At 32.1% G+C, this 22,310-nt stretch overlaps 1 long non-coding RNA gene across 1 annotated transcript; it reads left to right on the top strand.

Moving 5' to 3' along the window:
• The first annotated feature begins 14,352 nt into the window (after positions 1 to 14,352).
• Positions 14,353 to 19,327, top strand: LOC127874829 (uncharacterized). Its single transcript, XR_008047123.1, has 2 exons — positions 14,353 to 14,497; positions 17,809 to 19,327. It is a non-coding gene; the product is annotated as an uncharacterized LOC127874829 (long non-coding RNA).
• The last annotated feature ends 2,983 nt before the right edge of the window (positions 19,328 to 22,310 follow it).

Below are 22,310 nucleotides of genomic sequence, written 5' to 3'. Positions count from 1 at the left end.
ACTATTAACCCAGAGATTGATTTATGAAATAAATCGTCTGCTGATCCAGAGTGATACCAGACGCTATAGTTTGAAAATATTGGCATACATGTTTCGAGGGAAACTTTCATTCGCGTTCTTTGTAATTTTTAAAATATAAATTTAATCGAAGAAATATGAAAAAACAATAGATTGCCAAGCAATATATGTTCCCTAACGGCTCCACCATTGTCATAATTTTTTTCTAATTTCTTTTTGTTGCCATAGCAACCATAATTTTTGACGTAGGAACAAAATGAAATGACGTGCATAATGTCCATATTGCCATCTATCCATGTTTCAAATTTCACGAAAAAATATAAAGAACTTTTAAAGTAATTGCAAGATCCACAAAAGTGTAAAAAAAACATACAGACAGACGCACAGAGCGCAAACCATAAGTCCCCTCCGGTGAAACCGGTAGGTGACAAAAACACTATCCAAGATGCATACCTTTGAGATGTTGACGGAATGAATGATAAAACCGCAGTGTATTACCCACCAATCAGTTTCAGTGCCTGAATGTTATTGTTTACAGAGAAAAGAATGTGATCATTTTTTTGCACGCGCTTATATGTTTTCACTTGCATTCGAAACGTTTTTGCAAATTATTCCTACCAGATTCTAGATAAAAGAGAGATCAATCAACGCAAAACAATCAAATCATCAACACAATATGACGTTTTAAAAATACTTGACAATCGAATGATATACAGGATTTAAAGTCACAAAGAGTAAGTATATTCTGTGTACTTTGAATGCTTAAACAAAAGAGAACAAATTCCTTTAGCGGTACATAATTACTTTCCTTAAAGAAAAAGTATACCTTCTTTAGATTATTGTTGAGTTAATAAACTAATTCGCATACGTGTTCTGAACAAAGAGATGCGCAAAACAATTTACTTCATTTTCCGAGGGAAAATATTTATTTTACTATTGTAATGGTTTAGAATTGTGTGTAATCCGACATAATCACACTGTTGTTTGAAAAGCATCTTTATCTTAACACTACACAACTTGATTACTAATTTGGTTGTTATTTCAGTGTCAATGCTGTGCTTAAACTGTTTATTGTTAAAACGAGTTGTGCATCATACCAGTATCTCGAAATCGAATCATTCTTCACAAAAGAAAAGACAAATTGCAACAGTCACGACCAATACTTTTGATACCAAAACAACATTCTTCTTATGATTAATCTTTATGTGAAATTGAACTTAGTATGTCATGCAGTTTCAATAATTAGATATGCTCGGCAACAGGGGAATAGTGTTACGTTTTCTATAAGGGGGTGTAAAAGAAATATCACTTATATTTCATATTACATGATGTTATAATAATAATAATTCCATGTTAAATAAAAAAAATATTGCTTTTATTTAATATCTGATAAAGAAGTACATAATTTATTTACTGATTAAGGTATTTATCTTTGTTACAAATGTCTGAGTAAAGATTTTACTAGAATGTAATATAACTTTAACTCATACAGAACACATAAGTTTTAACGATGTAATTTGCCAAAAAAGTAAGGATGCTATAAGTAAATAGATTGACAATACGTAGTCGATCGTAAACGGACAAAAAATGAATGTAAAACAAATCTAACTTGTATATCATTTTGAAAATAAAGAAAGGCGTTTACTGATACAGCTTGAGATCTTTCGATTTCAGTGAAATAAGGTTTTGGCAATCGTCCGATTAACGGCTGATCAGATATGTGCAAATTGTAATAAAACTTTTTTTAGATTGTCTTTTTTGAATATGACAGAACAAATACATCCACACCCAATAGTCCGATTCTAAAGTTCTTAGTTACATTTGTATAATGTTTACTTTTAATTTTACAACATGTTATTTAGCAAACGGCAATCACACAATATAGTATTGACATAGCATGATCAGTGTTCACAACTTGGTGTTTTCCGAAGACTAATAAAATACTACGGTATGTAGTAAATGTATTTGAACTCGAAAAACAAACACGTGTATTTGTAGCCATTATGCTCATGCGTACTACGAAATAAGCTCGACAGTTGTGTGATGTCTCAATATGTTCGAAAGGTAAGGCTTCGGCGCCCTTTTAGACCATACTGGTCACTACTACGTATCCTTACCAAGTCAGTTACAGTCCTATCATTATGAACTTACCAGATAACAATGTTTAGCATAAATAAATAAATAAATATATATATATATATATACATGTATTTCACACATTCAACATTAAAATGTAAATGTATTTTAATTGATAATTTTGTTTTGTTGTTGGTACCTAAAGTCTAATGAGAAAAAAATCCCATGAGAAGGATACAATTGCGATAATGTTCAATGTTGGTTCATACACCATTGTAGTCAGTAATCAACTGTTGAAATAACGTATATTATAATATATACATATAAATAGGATATGAACATGATATTAATATCAACAGTTATCACTGACAACAATCACTTTATAATAATGCAATTTCTATAATTGCTGAAACACAATACTAGATCTCCTTTTAAGGGAGTTAGAAAAAATCAAACACAAATGCCACGTCAACAGAATGAGCAACAAGGCCGGCTGCCACCCACTGCGACATTTCATACGCGCACTGAAATTTATGATTTATTGAGACAAAAATTTAACGAAAAATACATTGAGCATACATCGGATCGAAATCACTTGGTAATACTATGCTTATTAAGCATACACATAAGTAGTGTCGACATTGACAAGCAACCAAAAGCATTCAACAAATTTAATTGCCATACATACCGATGATAATGCAGAATATAAGAGTAGCAGCAAATGTGTGTATGGTCTTCAAACAATCAAACACCCCCCTTGTTGACTTCACGTGATTCCAGAGTCGCCTATGTGACCATGGCAGCTGGCCACTTTTCAATTCTTCCTCTCCCATAAGTTAAATGATTTTGAAGTAATTTACCATGTAGCTGGACGTATTCTTCGAATGCACAGCATTTTTCCGTTAACATCTGCCTTTTTAGCAGCAGCCTTTAAACTACAATTATTTTAATTTTTTAATAATGTCAAGTTTATTCTATAAATTTATTTGATTTTCATACATCATACAATTTACCATAATACATAAAAAAGAGTTTTAGCAATCAAAAGGTTTACAGTTTTAAGTAAGCAGACATTCAGATCCAAAACCCTGAAGAGCGATATAATTAGCCGAAAATTTAACTGAGTTTGAAATATATTTTTATCCCACTTTTACAGCGAATTCGGTTGATTTAAGCCCCGTTGATTACATTTCTGTTATAAACCACGGAACGAAATGAAGTCATTGTTTTCGACAAAATGACGTCATAAATCCAGCGAAATTATCCAATTAAACTAATTTTGTTCAAATAAAATGGTTTACTGAATTAAAAGTGGGATAAATAGAATAATAGATTAGTGTTGATTATAGATCAGGTTTATCATGCTCGGCACGAAAACGAAAAAGCAATCGCCAAGGCTCGTGCTTTTTGTTTTCTAAGCCTCGCATGATAAACCTGAGCTAAAATCAACACTAACCTGGTTTACACAATCCTATATTTCATGTTCTATTTTTAATTTACTACCAATTATGCTTACTTAGGAATTTCCCTTTATATCAAAATTGTATTTGACAACACATTTTTGTTTTTACTGTTTTTACTGTGTATAAGTTTTTAGTTTTATTATACTATGTAGGTTATAGAATAAAACTTTGAAATAAAAAAAATGTACGAGGTGATAGGCATTAAGAAGCAAACCACTGTTTTTTTGGTCTGGGGCGTAGCCCCAAGGTCATACTAATGATACCAATTTCTGAGCCTATCCGAATTGGCTGGCTGCCAAAAACCAAATTCCTAAAACTCCGATTTACTGCTTAATTCATGCGCAATAAAAGTAGTTCTTCGCAGATCTCAATAACCCGCCTTATAAATACAAAACATCACTATATAACATGACAGTGTCATAAAAAGTGTAAACAAATATTATTGAAGCAAAATTGCTAAGCATTGGCTAGTTTTTATTGTTTACATATTCATGCGAGTATAGGTTCCTCACTTGACGGCTTAGGCCGAAAAGATACTAGTGTTTACGGAGACAGTAAGGAGAATTTTTTCTGAGACCTTATATTTGGTTTTTACGAACACAGTTTAAAATATTTTTATTTTATTTTGCTTTAACAAGAAAAAAAAACAACAAAAAAACAAACATATTTATTATGATCATTATCGGAAATAGACGAAGTAACCGGATTTGGTATTTCACTGCGCAGATCGAGCGCGCAAATCGAGCGCGAAAAGTTCTACGTGAGACAAAGTACACAATCTGTACACCGTTCTTTATCAGGGTAAGTGGATTTGTTTTTCCGTATCCGCTTGTTATGTAATAAAAAGCAATTTTAGGCTATTGAAAGTGATTTATTTGACGCAAACAATAACAGTTTTTTTGCGGCCATGTTGTTGTTGTATATCTTCACCGCCTATGTAGACGAACCTCTACCAAATCTGTAGAGTTGAACAAAAAGGTTATCGTTCCCACCATCAGTATCGTGTAGTCCTCCATCGTAACACTGTAGTATATACACAAATATTGTCTTTTCTCACAGTCTCTGAGCTTCTGCACTCAACCACTAGGGTCAATTTGTATAAATTCGGACAGAGGGAGAAATTCGGACAATTCTTCTTCCCTAGCACACTAAATCTAGCCCCAGGCCTTCAATGCCTACAGCGCTTTGATTTTATATACTTTTTATGAATATTTATTAAAAAACCTTTAATATTTATCGAAATCGATATACCATCTTAATACATGTGGATTTTTATTTATTTTTGCGGGATCAAAAAGTGAATTCTACTTTTCTAAAATGCTAATGTCAAAGTTATTTATGGGGTCAGCAAAAAATAAAGTATAATATATATTGAGCAACATATTTTTTAAGTAAAGTCATTGTTATAATTATGTAAATATATATATATATATATATATATATATATATATATATATATATATATATATATATATATATATATATATATATATATATATATATATATATATATATATGTATTATATATGCATGTTCGAATGGACAATTGTTAGAAAAACACAAAACATTTTGGCAATTATACTTACCGTTAAACAAATGCTATCAATAGCATAGTTTTATAGATTTTTTAAAGTATTTCTTGATATGTATGTAAGTAATAAATGCTCTTAAGGGTGTTATTTTAGCTAACACAACGGCTGTGTTATTTACAATAATGCGTCATGTTACAGTGTTGTTTAACCGGTGGATATTTTATCAGGTTACGTAAGCAAAAAAGGTCGATCATTATGTGTAAAGAGAGGTCAAAATCAAGTTTGGCAGTTGTCAGCAGCTGCGATATGTATTAGCATTCACACTGGAAAATATCTTTAAATCTACTGAGTTCAATTAGCACAAAAACAAAATAAACAAACTTTAGAGGACGCTCTCAATGTATCTGATATTTGGCCGTTACTGAATTACTTGGTTGCGTCAAAGACATTGGCAACGGCGTCAAACATCTTAATCCTTCCACCACCACAATTGATATATCATATGTCATCGTCTCTCTGAATTTAAACAGTATCAAGTGTTTCCATAACGGTGAATGCAACTACGGATGTGAAAAATGACGTCCATGCCACGTGGTATTGGTATGAGGGAGGTTTGGGATAATTTGTTATCTGCTAGGTGCAAACACGGTTCACTAGTATAAAAGGTACCCAGATTCTGAAAATGAGTTAAACCTATTGTTTAACAATAACATATTCCAGTAAAAGAGCGATGTCATTCAGTGGATAACTTGATATTAAAAATGGTACGCGGAGTTATTTATTCATATCATATAAATATTGTCATAAATAATTCAAGTTTAAGTTTTGTTAGTGTAATTTATGTTATACTTGTATACGACAAAGCAATATGTTCATATTTGGGTACCTGTATATAATATTTATGTTGCAATTGGTATAATGTAATTGCATCGTTGCAAAGAATATTAAAATGAGCGTAGTTTTTATTTCAAATTTATTGATACGAAAAACAGTATAAACCAACATGTAACAAAAGCTCCATGGCATGTGATAAACATAAACTTGACATGATAATTTGTACTTGATTTGATGCACAATTTGCTGGTCTTTATATAATAATCTTTGTTGTCAATTTTTTAAATACTTTTTACGCCTTAAAATAAAATATTAAACAATCTACATTAAATATTATTTATAAATATTCAACATGTATTTTAATTGAATTGAATCGTTGTTTGATAAACACATAATTATTTACAACATATTATTGGTCAAACATATTGATATATAAATAATAAGGAAAAAATACACATCGAGGAACGTACAAGTTAAGACCGTACATCTACTTTTTGATTTTTAGCATATCTGTTTCCGATAAAACGGAATAGGTCTGCGTACCGTGTTTTTAATTAATATATTCTTTAAGCTATTTTATATAAACTTGCTTGTCAAATATTACATCATTTTGAACAATAGCTCCTCTAAACGAGAGCAAAACTTCGTATTATAATTACATCTAAGCTTCCTAGTCTAGGGCTTAATTCAAATAAGCATAAAGTGACATGATTTTCGCAAAGCTTAAACGCAAAAAAACAATAACAATTAGGGCTTGTACAGAAACTTATTTAACCATACGTGCTTATCAAATATCAGATACTTTAAACAATAAATCTTCTAAAGTAGTTGTTAGGTATCACGTAAACAATTTATTTGATTTATTTTGATGACATAAAGAATTTTAAACGTTTTACGATTATATTGTGTTACGTTTCAGAATAAAACCATACACGTATTCATCATGGTGCAGCTTCTCTTAACCGTAATTAGAAGCTACCGCTGCAACCCATCCACGAAACTTAGAGAAAGCTACACCAAAAGGTCCAGGGCGACTCTTATCGGCAGATGCCTGTTTAATGACGTACTGCGAAGACATTGCTATTCCTGCGCGCGCCTCTATGACAGCATTGTTCTGTACAGTAATTGTTGTTATGGATTCGAAAACGTATGTTCAACCGTGGTGTGATTATTGATATCAAATATTAAATGTTTACCATGTGCGGCATCAAAGCTGTAAGTGTTCGAACGGTTACCCGAAAACACCGTGAACAATCGCGCACCTGGGTCAAAGTTTCTGCAAACGAAACAGGTTCGGGTCGTTAGTAACGAAGAAGAAAATGTTGTGCAAAATTATTGATTCACCCAACCCTCTTATACGATCTATGTTACATGAAGAATATTACAGACAATACGTTTGCGATAACTAATGTAAAACCTTTCTTTGCGTTGAATAAGACCAACTTCAAAATCGCTGGAAATCGCTGCGCAATTGATGAAGTTATGGCTGTTCAAAGCGATGCACCCTGTTTTAGGATGATTTTGAAATGAATACATTGTTCCATATATGTATATACATATTCATATTAAATATAAACATGTTTTTGGAGTTATTATATTTTTATATGCGGTAATTGTGTTGATTTTCAAATAATTAGCAAATATAAAGTAAGTGTTATATGCGTTCAACAAGATCATACAGGAGATAATAAAGTACGAACACAAAACAATTGAAAAATAAATACGTAAACTAGGGAAAATACGATAAGAATTGAATTTTCTGACTTGGCCCGTACTCATTTTAGAATAGTTTAAGGTTAACAATGCAGTTATCTGTATTATATATTATCAGTGAAACATCGTTTCTGTTTTAATCTCACGACCATAAAGTGCGCGCATTTGATATCATATGTTTTGCGACACATGCCTCCATAACCTGCTTAGGTCAATAGACTTGGTACAGGCGTTAACAATCAAATTGTTCTATAATGAAGGTCAAACTGATAACAAATTTTTCTTATCGAAATTCGTGATTGTGCGATTTCGAAATATATATTGTCAACAGACGTTTGTTAGTATGCATCTTAATATATTTGACGTTCTTAACATGCATTTACTTTTGTCATATTTATATATATTGCTCGAGGATGACAAAGTACCATTTATAAATTCGACAGCTCCTTACATGTAACACATTCTTACATGTTTGTGTTTGTTTATAATAAAATTGATAATGTTTGTAGACATATTCATTATACTGTTTTGATGCGTATTATTGCATTTCAACCTTTATGCCCATTGGTGGTTATTAATGTGTCCCCCTAGGCATTTTACCGTAAATGTGAACACCATGACACACCTATTTTGACATTCACTTTGTGAAATAAACATGTGCAGGTTATACAAACAAATGTAAGTTCAAATAAAATTTTGTCAGTAATTACATTATACCGGTGTAAGCGTCGGCTTGTTGATTTTAATCCCCAAACAATTGAAGCTATTGTATTCATAACACAAAAGAATATTCCTTTTCCCAAGTTAATGTTTGGTAATGTACCCGTAACATTTATTGATGAACACAAACATCTCGGTGTTACGCTTAGCAGTGATGGAAAATGGAGCAACCACATAAATAATATTCTGACATCCGCATCGAAAATTCTCGGCGGTATGCGTAGAGTTAAGTACAAACTATCAAGAAAATGTCTAAATGAAATATCTTTTACACATTTGCGGCCATTATTAGAATACGCGTGTGTTGTATGGGACGGTTGTACATTGTACGACAAGGAATTACTTGAAAAAAAATCCAAAATGAAGCCGCGCGTATTGTCTCAGGCCTAACCAGATCCGTCTCACTTAGAAACCTTTACACTGAAGTTAAATGGCCAAGTCTAGAAAAAAGTTATCTAAAACTAATAAATATCTACAAAATGCATAACGGCCAGTGTCCCAATTACCTTACTAACATTTTCCCACCAACAGTTCATAAACAATCCTATCGTAATCTTAGAAACGCGGAAGACTATACTATTTTATCAAGAAGAACTTTACTTTATTCGCACTCGTTTTTACCATCTGCCATTAGTCTATGGAATTCGTTACCTATTGATATACGAAACATTGACACCATTTCGAATTGTAAAACTTAATTGAAACAATTATTTAATGTATGCGAAGATAATCCCCAATACTTTTACACTGGGGATAGACACTCATCAATTCTACATGCCCGTTTAAGAAATAACTGCAGCAACCTTAACTCGGACTTTTTCATTAATCATTTAAAAAAAACACTCCCCTATGTGCGTGTGGAAATGTTGTTGAACATGTTGAGCATTACTTCTTTCGTTGCCATACATACCATTTGCTTACTATCTTTATTACTATCATTATTAATATCCTTTATTGTATAAGATATATGTATATTTTCTATAAAATCATTATTGTTTTGTTTTATAATTATTATTACTATAAGTATTACTATTCTTGGTGACTACTGTTATTATAAGTAGTACTATTGTCATCATATAATAAATATAATTATTGAAATTTATGTTCTCAATTGTATACTGTGTTAATGACATGATTAATATTTTATGTAAGTCTGTCATCATTACAACATGTTTAAACTATTGCAAGAGAAAGACCCCCGATTATGTTGAAGAACTTCAGGTCTAACTCTTTTTCCATTATGTATGTATGGACCAATGTATATATTTGTACAATGTCATTACTTGGAAATAAAATATGTTTAAAGCCAATACCGGTATATAGAAAGATAGAAAAATAAAACTATTCTGCACGATTTAGAGAAGACAAATAATAAATATAATGTATAAGAATTGTCACGGTTTCAATAGATCCGATGTAATTAAATTGTGTGGTGGATGTTGGTATTATTGTGACTTTAATGTGTAGCTTGATGTCATTGATATGTATAAGACAAATCGTACAATGTAAACAAGTTTCTGGTGTTAAGTTGTAATCTTTTTTTGATAGCAAGGAGATTGCGAATAAGGAGTCCGAAGAATATCCTCATTTTAATTTGAGTGGTTAACAGAAGTTAAATATTGTGCTTGTTTGTTTGTTTTAATTGGCAAATGAATTAAGTATACGCGTTAAACATGGATTTCTTTTCCAATATGATATTCGACATAATTATTTGGTGCTTATTACCTTGCCCAAAGAGGCAACCAACCATATCCCAGTTGAAGCAAAACAAAATGCAAAGGCGAACTACCAAATCCATTAATTGAAAAGAAAATGAATTAAAAACCCTTACGGACACGTTATCAAATATTCTAAATCTACAAAACTATATGATGCTTCAACCATTAGATACATTTTATTAGAGTAGGATAATGTTCATTAATATGTGCCAGCTTTGGGATCTCGAAGAATATATACTGATTACCACATCTTAGTCCGGAAAATCGGTATACCAAACTTTTCATAGAAGTTAATCAGTACACCAAGTCTCGCACAATCCTCGTCATAATTTCACAACACGTGCCGTGTTTGTGCTTAACGTAACAATGAACAAGTTTCGCGCTAAATTGCAAAGCATCTTCATAAAACCGCGATTATAAGTGATTAAGGAGAGACTTCGTATCAAAGGTAATTGTCGTTTTGTTTGCTATTCAATCGAGACGGCAATTAAAACTCTCAACAGTCCGTGCGGTACACAGCGTTTCTAGGGTATCGGTGTTTCATAATATTAACTTACGACGTTCGATTGTTTCAGAAACGGACTGATATTTGTTCAGAGCTGTGTGCCATTGTGAAGCGCATTTGGGAAGGTGTTAAATGTTGCTAATGCACTAACAAAATGTGTCCAAATGGATGCTGATATTTGTTTTGCATTTAACCTCGCGTCGCATGTTTTTTTAAATAAAAGACTAGACTATTTTAGCATATAAATCGCTTTGTTTATGGTGTTCTTTGAAATTGAGATCGGAAGTTTCACGTCGCATTGAGGATCATCTCTTATAAGCGATGCTGGAGCGAACGCCATATATCGAATACAAATATCAATGTCTAATTATCTATGAACACATAAACCCAGTATAAATACGCACGTGTTTGATTTTTCTGCAACCATAACGTAAATAGTACCCACGCACACTCACATTTGTTATATTTAAGAGGATTGTTACACGGATTGTCGAAATGACACTTTTTATATGAATAATATAAAAATAGTTTAAAACTGTTTTTCTTGCATCAAATTAAAACAAATACGACATTAACATACTGAAACTTTCGGCTATAACCTTTTTTAATCTGAAATAACTAACATTAAAAATCGCTACAAACGCAACGCGATTGAATTATTGTGACTGTTTTTCGTTTGATTGTATGCCAAACATGGATGGCTTACATAAAGTACTAAATACATGACAGTTCGGATTGGCAAGCGACAAATGCTAAAGTATTATAAACCAAAGGCCACATTAGAATCCCAACATTGGCTTACAGTTCCACTTCTTTTTCTATTTTGTTATTTTCTTGTTATTACTTTGTAGCAGTAACGATCTTTTAAGCTGTTTCGTCATTTAACACAATCTGTAAACAAGTCAATTGTTAAACAGTTTGAAAATTGGTCCTTTGAATTGAATTATAAATATGATGCTGTACAATATATACTGCCGGTTTTAATAGCTTTTTTTAATCAAAAGGTTGATATCTATAATTTATTTTGTGTGAATTTTACTTATATATTGCAACTAGGATTTTGCAAACTTTTATTACAGTGAAGGTGCATATATTTTGAGCTATAGAAATAAGATTATAGTCTTATCATGTATGGCTTCTTTTACTATGTTAATATACCCTGTTATCTATACGTGCTATTTCAATTTAAAACGGGTCACATGAGCAATCAATTTATCTGAAAGAAGATGATATTTACTAACAACTTGTCCTTCGTTAGCGAGAGATGTATGTTTAATAATGCTAAAATAATTCGCCCTGTTCGCCTCTATACTTACATATGTGGCGCATATCAAATGAGTAAATCGTTCAATTTTTAACTTATGCTTAATGTTTTCAGTTTGAAAACAGGATTACGAATATAAAAATAGCAAAACGAACGATTCATGTCATCAATCAACAACTCAATTTAAATATGCAGGTATAATACAAAAATGCAAGGTCGTCACAAATATGTAATCGTATATTTTAAATATATACTTTGCTCATGACACTTTATGTGCAGGATAAAGACCTTAAATGGAACTCAAATTACTAGTTAGAAACATCTTTTACTGTTAATATTTACAAATCTACAAAAACACCATCAAGTCACCTTAATAAATATGTCAAGGCAGATGTGGGGTGGGCTACATCAATGTTTGAAATTAAACCCTTTGCACACAATAGGTTGATTTATTTATTGCAAGTCGCATATTTCCAAACATTGAGACCAGAAACAAATCACTTGATAAGACACACGCGTACAAAAAAACACGCACGAAGACGATCACAACATGGTCACCGTTTTACAGAAGCTTCAAAGCCCAGAATTAATCATAGACATAGCATAATTATTTCTTTGTGTCTCAATGACAAACATTACTTTAAACGATGAAACAATAACAATCTTTTTAGAATACACATGAGTAATGCTTTTATGGCATCTGATACTGTTCCCTAATAAAATTATTCAACGTTAGATTTCTGTTTACAGTTTGATTGTGGTTATACAAAACGTATATTTTCACTCGTAAATACGCCACTTATGAACATATGTTTTTTTTCTATAACCAATCTTGAAAAAAATGTTGATCATATACCGAAATCAACAAATATTCTCTATATAAGATATACAAAATAAACTTAAAATAACCATAATATCCTTCTAGAATTAGTATCCGTCTTTAATATTGTTTAGCGGAACGCGCGGAATTCCAAACATTTGACACCCGCGTTACGGCCAAGTAATCATATATGTAAATATCTGGTCAATATTTCATCCACTTAAACTGATATCAATAAACAATTCGCAGATTACACAATAAACATATTATCTGAATCATTATATATTATTTTATTCCAAACTATTGCGTCGTCGAGTACAAATTCGTGACTGGACGCGGGATTTGAATGTTTGCACAGTTTTTATTATCGGACAGCTATCAGACAGATACCAACAAATTTCAGAATAATGAAACTTTAATAGAGCGTTTAGTGCTGATGTCACAATCTCTTTTCAAGTGCAAGGGTGTGAAAATGAAAGTGGGCAGCAATTATCATATTGGCATTTGAAGACTTACACGCAAAAACGCAGGAACATTATCACAAACATCAAAGTTAACATTACCAACACCACCAAAAACAAAAATAGTTATACGAAGACTAAGTGCAATAAACTATACAAGTGTATAGTTTTTGCTGCAATTATTGTACGTCTACGTCTAATTCGACTCAAATGTACGAAGGATGGAGAAAAAAACCGCTTGTTAAAACTATTACCCCTTTATTGAAAAAACTGTTGTTATTGGGACTGATATTGCTAATGCTACCACATATAATATTGCTGCTGATACTGTAAGTACTAGGGCCTCTTCTACACGTACAAGCACAACCTTATTATACTACTACTCATGCGATGCTTTAACTGACAATAGTCCATATGAGATAATTGATTTATAAGTTCTTTAAAGAATTCTCACTTTGAAAAGAAAATACATATCAAACAGATACAATGTATAGGTTATGCATTGTAAGATAACATTCGTTTAATAATATGGACCTGTTGGTTTGGTACTTTTTATGTAAATATGTGTGCGTTCTCTTAATTATCCATACATTGGCCATGGCTAGTAAGAAACGCATAAAAGCGCTGTTGGTTAAAACGACGTTTTCTGCTATTACTTGTAAGGCTCGTTTAAAATGAGCTCGATACCGACCTGTTTATTTTTGTAGAGATAAGGCTAATTTCTCCATCATATTTCTTAATTAATACTTTGTTTTTAAATGCATTGATTTAAAAAATACATTATTTGTATTGCAGTATGAATTCATTTTGCCTTGTGATTGTCCCTTTCATACAGCAATATTATAACATATTCAGACCGAGAAGATTAGACCCCCAACCATGAGTCGTAAATTTTTCTTGATAACAACCAAGTGAAATACACCGATTTACATGATGAACTAAAAGGTCATGTCATTAAGTCCGAATATTTCGTTTTTCTATAAAATGTGAACGAATTGATTTTCGATCTGTATTTTTAAAATATTCTATTTTAGGAATGGTTTGAGGAGTTGTAATAATTCTTAATCTGTACCACAACACACATGTTATCACATTTCAGCGCTCGACGGAGTTCTACAGGGCAAGCCGCCTTAATGACTGACCACGCAACTATGGATTTGTAGCGATGACATCACAATCACGTGACCGCAACGTAAGAGATATAGGATTGAATTGTAATCTGTAGCTCATCGAATCGGTACTTATGACACTCACAAAGAGGTGGCTAATGTGTGTATAAAAAGATAGAACAAGAGGAGGTTGAACGGATATTTTTTAAAAGAAAGATTATATGTCAAGCTGCGGTGGATCATACATTTACCGACCACAAAATGGTACGTTTAAAATACAAGTTGTATATTTAATTATTTAACTTTATTGTAAATAATAAATAATACACACATATTTAACGAGTGATATAATGGTTCGTCCAAATCAAAATTGATTGTTCATGTCTTTCACGTTACTAACTAAGCTTAGGCACAATTAAAAGACAAATAGTATTATAAACAGTATTTTTTTTCTTTTTTTGTTAAATGAAATATTACCATGATATTCGATAAAGTTCTGTGGAAAAATATTAAGCAATATATTTCGTTTCGATGAACACCGCTCCGTATGTCACAGAGGGGGTAATCGCGTGATAGTCAAGATGGCGACGTCCATACCGAGACAGATATATTTCGCTGTTTTATATCCGTTAGTGCGTCTTTTTATTGTTAAAATGACGCTCACTTTCCAGCCATATCAGTAAAAAGGTGATTAGCGTTCATTTCGTATTTAAATTCGCTTAATATCTCGACTTTACTCGGTGCATATTTTCTTAGTGGAGCCTTAATTAGGTCATCCCGCTAAGAAATTTTGCATCGAGTAAAGTCGAGATATATACCGAATAATACTTAGAAATAAAAGTCAGTAAGTTTTTTTCTTATATGGCTAGATTGTGAGCGGAATAAAAAAAGAAATACAAGTAATAAAGGGTATAAAACTTCAAAACATACCTGCCTCGGCATGGACGTCGCCATCTTGTTTGTCACGTGATTACCCCCTCTGTGTAAATATGCATTGCATTATATGCTATCATGTTAATAATATTGCATAACATAATACATAATAATTGAAAGGTTAAAAAACGTTTCTACATTTGTTTTATTTGAGTAACAGTTGACTACCTATTTTGACACCAAATGTTAACCTATATATAACTTTCAATATGCTAGATGCAGTATCATGTTTGAAAACAAAATATATGTTAATTGTAATTTCAGTTTTGATTATTCCTATGCGATAAAATTATTGTGGAACCAGAGTATATTTTCATGTTATTAATTAAAAAAGAGAATATTTCACATGTAACATCAATAAGACTTTGTTGAGATGTTAACGGAATTTAATGAAAATACAGATCCTCGTTTTATATGACTAGCACTCGATACAAAAGACTTGCTTTTGAAATCGAAGCCGCTTGTGGTATTCAAATTGCTTTTATTTTACAACAGATACAAACAATTTAAGTGTCTGCTTAGCGTTTTGAGGCAATCTGGTGTGTTTTTATGTGGATAAAACAATATGGTTTGTATGTTTAGTCTTTTTTTTATAATTCAATGGTCGCATATTCGCCTCTGTATTAAAATCAATATTTTAAATAATGAATGCAAAGCCTTTAGTTTTCATTACATATCCCGTATATATAAAGCGTCCTGAGTACAAATTTAACTGCAGCCAGTCGTTCCAATTTTTGAAAGTGTTTCTTTAACATGCATTGTCATGTTACATTCGTTCTACGATTAACTCATGAATGCTCGTGGATTTTTTCCCTAATCTCTTAATATCAATTGGTCAGACGATTTATGGGGAACATCTTATTCCTATTGCTCACTTTTTCTCACCTTAAACAAAGATTTAAATATGAATTGTTTCCCAGCGGACAGTATCAGAAGAAGAATAGATTTCATCTTATGGATGTAATATGTCAACACATTCTCAGACTAAATATTATAATCCAAACGGGATACGCCACATGGGACGTTTGTGCATAGAATTACACATTAGACAACAAAAACGTTAAATGTTATATCGCCGAGCATTACTTCTTTTCATAAATAATTATAAAATTCTCTTTTTTTGCCCCGCGCTATATCTGTAAGTGTAATACTCATGTAATTTTCAAAATATTTTCTTCAAACAAATATTATACATAAATTGTATTTCGTACGAAATAATGTAATCTTTGGCGTTCTATATCACAGGTGGTTAGCGTGTGGCTATGATATTAATTAGTGAAAACATCATTTTGAATGATAAATAATCATATTATAACGAAAAATTAACTTTTCTGAAAAAAAAAATTTCACTATCAAATATATATATAACAAGGTATGCAACTCAAAATCACCCCAAAACGGGGTGTATCGCTTTGAACAGCCATATCTTCATCAATTGTGCAGCGATTTTCACGATCTCGGTCTTATTCAACGCAGAAATGAATTTCCTTTCTGGAAATGTATATGTCTTGCAATATTTTTACAAATGCTGGGTCAACTTTTAAGAAATAACACGATACACAACACGCATGACCCAGTTGACAGTGATCATGTATTCTTTATGAATGAAATCTCCAGTTGTAAAGACACACCTCCGCATTGGACCAATGAAATCACTCGTATGTTTAAAATGTCAGTTAGTTGAAATGTATGTAAACAAAGGTTTCAAACGGCGCTGGACAGTTAGTCTTGATGCAGAATGTAACGACAAGAACGGTAATAATGTTTTTTCATACGTTTTATTGAATTATGGTATCGAACTACATGAACTTTGTAGGGAAGTTGCCCTTTACTCCGTGAAGATTTCAGTCTTAAAGACAGCATGATCACTGTCAACTGGGTCATGCGTGTTGTGTATCGTGTTATTTCTTAAAAGTTGACCCAGCATTTGTAAAAATATTGCAAGACATATACATTTCCAGAAAGGAAATTCATTTCTGCGTTGAATAAGACCGAGATCGTGAAAATCGCTGCAAAATTTATGAAGATATGGCTGTTCAAAGCGATGCACCCCGTTTTGGGCTGATTTTGAGTTGCATACCTTGTTATATATATATTTGATAGTGAAATATTTTTTTTTTCAGAAAAGTTAATTTTTCGTTATAATATGATTATTTATCATTCAAAATGATGTTTTCACTAATTAATATCATAGCCACACGCTAACCACCTGTGTTCTATATTTGTCTTAATTTAAATAAGTCATATTTTAATATAACCGATCATTCAAACCCATTGTTGTTGGAATAAATAAGTTAAAACGGTATTAATGCACTGTATAAGGGTTTATTTCGAAGCATTTTGATATAAACTTTGCTCAATTTTAGAACAAAGGGTATTCTTTGTACATCCTCTGTTGTCTGTTTTTTCTGATCTAAACGTAAATTCAGATGTTTGAGTCACAAATTCATTGAGGTATTTCTCATCTGTAATAAATAAACAAATGAAACCCTTGACGCTGAGTAATACGAACTACTTGTCCCATAATAACAATCTTGTACATCGGTTACGCCTAGTCAATAGACTTCATTTAACATACCACTTATGGAAACACTATAATAAATAAAGAATATAATTTTGTATTTATTTTGTCTATTTTTCAGAACAAATTAGTGCACATTTTAAACCTGGTCCAGCTCTTGATGTTTGGGATTATCGGCTGCCTGTCATACCCTTCCATTGAGATCCGGGATAGTTACAGCAGACAGACCAAGGCTATCCGATTAGCGAACTGCCAATTTGATGACGTACTACACACAAACTGCTATTCATGTGCGAGACTTTACGACAGCCACGCCCTGTTTAAAGACTGCTGCCAGGGTGTAGATACCATTCTGGCGGAACTTTGCGCGTCTGGAGTATGAAAACTCTGAAGAACCATAACGCTACGAGGCATCCTAATGTTCAGCAACCTCTGAACATTTAATCAATTGTAAAATTTCAATTTATTTCAAGACGGGTCATTGTTTTTACTACATTATTGGCCAATAGCGTTATTCAGGTGTTTTTTTATTTATCTACAAATAATTCTTGTAAATCTACTTTTTTTGCTGAGCAAAACCGTGCATGTTTAACAAATATACCTTGATCCATAAAGTACGGAACTGTTTGGTTCCAAAACATATTACAATGTACTAACGAAAAATCTACATGGTGGAGACAATTTAAGCTACCTAATATAGTTGTATCTATAGAAAAACAAAAGATTAATGTTTCACAGTATTTTTCACGACTAACAAAGATGTATTGTATTTATTTTGTCAGTTATGAAATGTGTTTGATGTTTTTTTGTCTAGAATGTTATTTTTGTAAAATGCTATAAAAATGCTAACACATGTTGCGATAATTTGGTCATTTTATCACCATTATATTTTCAGTAACAGTTGAACTAACAAATACGTAAATATTATATTGATAAGTTTATACTCTTTAGTTGACATAATAATGACAATATATACTCGTCTATTATGTTAGCATTTATGTTAGCTTTGCTGTGGAAAAACCGGGCTTAATCTTGCACGCGCGTTAAGTGTCGTCCCAGATTAAATTGTGAAACGATTAATCAGGGACAACTCTTTGCGCATAATCTGGATGTTTGCAAAGTAGAGACTTTGCAAAAATACAATAAAAGCGGATTGTATCATATTTGAATAGTTTGATCGGACTTCACAGGCTGACCTGAAACGATACTACGCACATGAATAAACTCCGTTTTCCCAGAGCGTGGCCCAATTATAATCGTTTACCAAATATGTAGCCGAATTCACCCGCTATTTACTTAAACTATTTGGAACTGATTTAACGTATATTTTTTCATCATTGAAGAGAATTACTACATAATGCTGATGAGTGGCTTTCATCATCTATGTTATTATAAAGCATTCGCGCTTTCGGATTTTAGTGCACACTATCTCAATAATTAAAAAGAAAGAATATTTAATCCGACTGAGGGAACTAAGGCTTTATAGCGACAGGGAAGCCACAGCTTATATATTTTACTGAGCATGTTCACCCCGTGTATGTGTATGTGTATCGAGCCTTATAAACAATCGAAAGCACACACACTGCTTTAAATAATGATTTAAATTATTAGCTATGAAATAAACCAGAACATCTTCACAATTTGTTACTCAGTTGTTTTCCCATAAGTGACCAGATTATAATACGAATGGCAATAGCGCACACATTGTGATTTACCTTATTTGTATATTAAGACTTTTATTGACATTTGATTTTACTTTTAAACGATTTTTATTTCAAAACAATAAATAAATAAATAAAATTCGATTAAAATGATGTCATGATATGACAATAGAAGGCCCAAAACGTGTTCGGTTATCTGAATTGATTCATACTCATGTTTATATTGCTTTCTTACTGATCAGTGTCCGCCGTAAATCTGATACCCCGGCTCAGTAAAAGCCTGAAAAGAGTCTATAAATCATTATAAACCGCATTGGGTAGTAAAATGGTTAATTTTAAACAAAACAAGATGTGTTTGTGAAACACGATGCTCCTCCCCCATATATTTGACACTAAATGGACGAAATATGAAGTTTTTATCTTAAATATTGCAAAAGGTATGGCAAGTGTTAAAGTTTGACGATTTTTACCCATATATTTGAAATTTGACCTTGGAGGATGACCTTAACATTGACCTTTTACCACTCAAAATGTGCAGCTCCATGAGATGCAAATGCATTCCAAATATAAAATTGCTATCTTCAATATTGCAAAAGTTATGGCTATTGTTAAAGTTTGACGCAAACCAACAAACAAACCAACAGACAGGGCCAAAACAATATGTCCACAGTATATACTCGGGGACATGAAAGTCTATTTGGGACAACAAAACATCAAAACTACAATCAAGCCATACCAAGTTTTGCCGTTTGATGAATAGTTTGTAGAAATGTGCTAGAAAAACAACACACAACTTTGTTTAGTATGAAGAAATATTTATAGAAAAAAACACCAGGTAGAAAAAAATATTCAAAAGTTAATACGTTTTGGCATTAAACATGCATTTAAAATCGTATATATTATATTGGCGTCGTTTTTTCATATAAAATGTGAACGATTGTTGACCGTTACGCACCGACAAGAATTTATCAGCACAGACAGTGGTCAAGATATATAACCATCACTCAGTAATAAGAACGTACACATTTTGTCAAATGCCTGAACGGTCACTTAAATGACATTCGACTATAAGTGAAAAGTGCATATAATTTAACAGCATACATATATCCCACGTGTTTGTGAAACAATTTTAACGATAATAGTATTGCCTCGATATTATTTTTTATTTTAGATGGCCATTTCAATTCATTCAATAACGTGCGTGTTTCGATAAAACTTTGTTAATCTGTTATTTATCAACACAAAACGATGAGCTATATGAAGCTGTTAAGTCATGAACATGCACACATATTTTCTATTTAGTTAATAGTATAATTCGTTTAATCGCATTTATAGGTTTCCATTAAGTATAAGGATTCCTCATCATTCTTCAAGTCCAATAACATTTAAGAAACGATTTCAATCATATGTATTGCCACAAACATATTTGCTACAAACTGATTTATTTCTATTTGTCGATCTTTACAAGTGTTAAAATATATAACTATCTGAAGTGCACATGTTTAGCAGGTTATCAATTCAGCGTATATTAGTACCATGGAATAATTTGTCACATTGAAATTAAATGTGAATCAAGCGTGAAACATTTTAAGTTAAATCCGTTCTGGCTTGATCAGATGGAGTAAGACAACCAGATTGATGAAGAAAGAGAACTAGTTTGCTATATCCGATCAGATGAAGTAGGGACAACCAGATCGCTGTTTCAAATCAGATTAAGGACAACCAAATTGCTGTTTCCGATCAGATGAAGTAGGACAACCAGTTTAATATTTCCGATCAGGTGAAGTAGGTCAACCAGTTTGCTATTTCCGAACGGGATTGAATGTATACGTTCTGTATTCGTGTAAAACCTTTGTTCAGGAAATGTGGGATGAATGTGAAAACTTTGAGCCTTACCATTATAATAAACCTGGCACAATTTCCCATAAGGGCGACATTAATTGGAAATCTAGCACATTTGTCCATACATATCTTCGTCGTTCGCGCTCTAAACATTATTATCTAAAATGTCTAAAATGATATCCAAGTTGGAAATTATAAACAAATGATATCGAACAACAAATAACCGTGCCTTCCTAAAGCACTAAGTTAGATATAAAAGGTCAATAACTAGCTACAAACCCTTGCCGTTGACGTTCCTTTGGGGAATCGTCTGATGTCTAAATGCAGTGCTATCCTTTTTTTACTTTACTATACATATTTTTTTCTTTTATCATGCCGTATTTGCGTCCTTATGCGCGAAAATAACACTTCTGATTAACTACGTTGTTAAAAGTATTCTTCAATGACGTCATGTGTACTAATCCTTCCACCACCACAACGGTTATATCATATGTCAACGATTCTTTGAATACAATTATTTGGAAATGGTCCCATGACTTTGAAGGAAACGAGGGATATAAAAAATGACGTCAACGTGATACTTTGATGTGGGAGGTATCGGGCATGATTATGTGCAGAGGACAGACAAAGTACATTAGGATAAAACTGTACAAAACAATAAAAATGGAATAGGGTTGTTGTTGAACTGTAAAATATTCCACAAGGGACGGTGCGTCTATTTAGATGATACATTTATATTATCATAAAATGGTACGTGATTTGGTTTAAGTAATATCTTTGAAGTAGGTATTAGTTATTTGAAATTATAATATTGCATAACATTATTATTTCTTTATTTCTTTATTGCAACACTAAAATGAACATGGAAAATAATCCTGTTTTTTTAAGAAGATTGCACATGTAATTAAAATAAAACAAAAGATACCTTCCTGTGTAAATTTGTTTATACTATGAACTTTTAATTGTGATGCGAAAAGGTAACTATCATGAACATATGGTGTGAGCTAATCTGCGCAATATGTTAGGTTTGGAGTTCCTCAAATCCGGTTTAAACCCCCGTTTTGTATTTACCATTCCAGTTGGTTTACTCGATTTGTATGTTTGTGAGCATGTATGTTGT

The sequence above is a fragment of the Dreissena polymorpha genome, chromosome 3, assembly GCF_020536995.1.
Source record: "Dreissena polymorpha isolate Duluth1 chromosome 3, UMN_Dpol_1.0, whole genome shotgun sequence".
In the NCBI taxonomy this organism is placed as follows: Eukaryota; Metazoa; Mollusca; class Bivalvia; order Myida; family Dreissenidae; genus Dreissena; species Dreissena polymorpha.
This window is presented reverse-complemented; position numbering and strand designations above follow the sequence as displayed.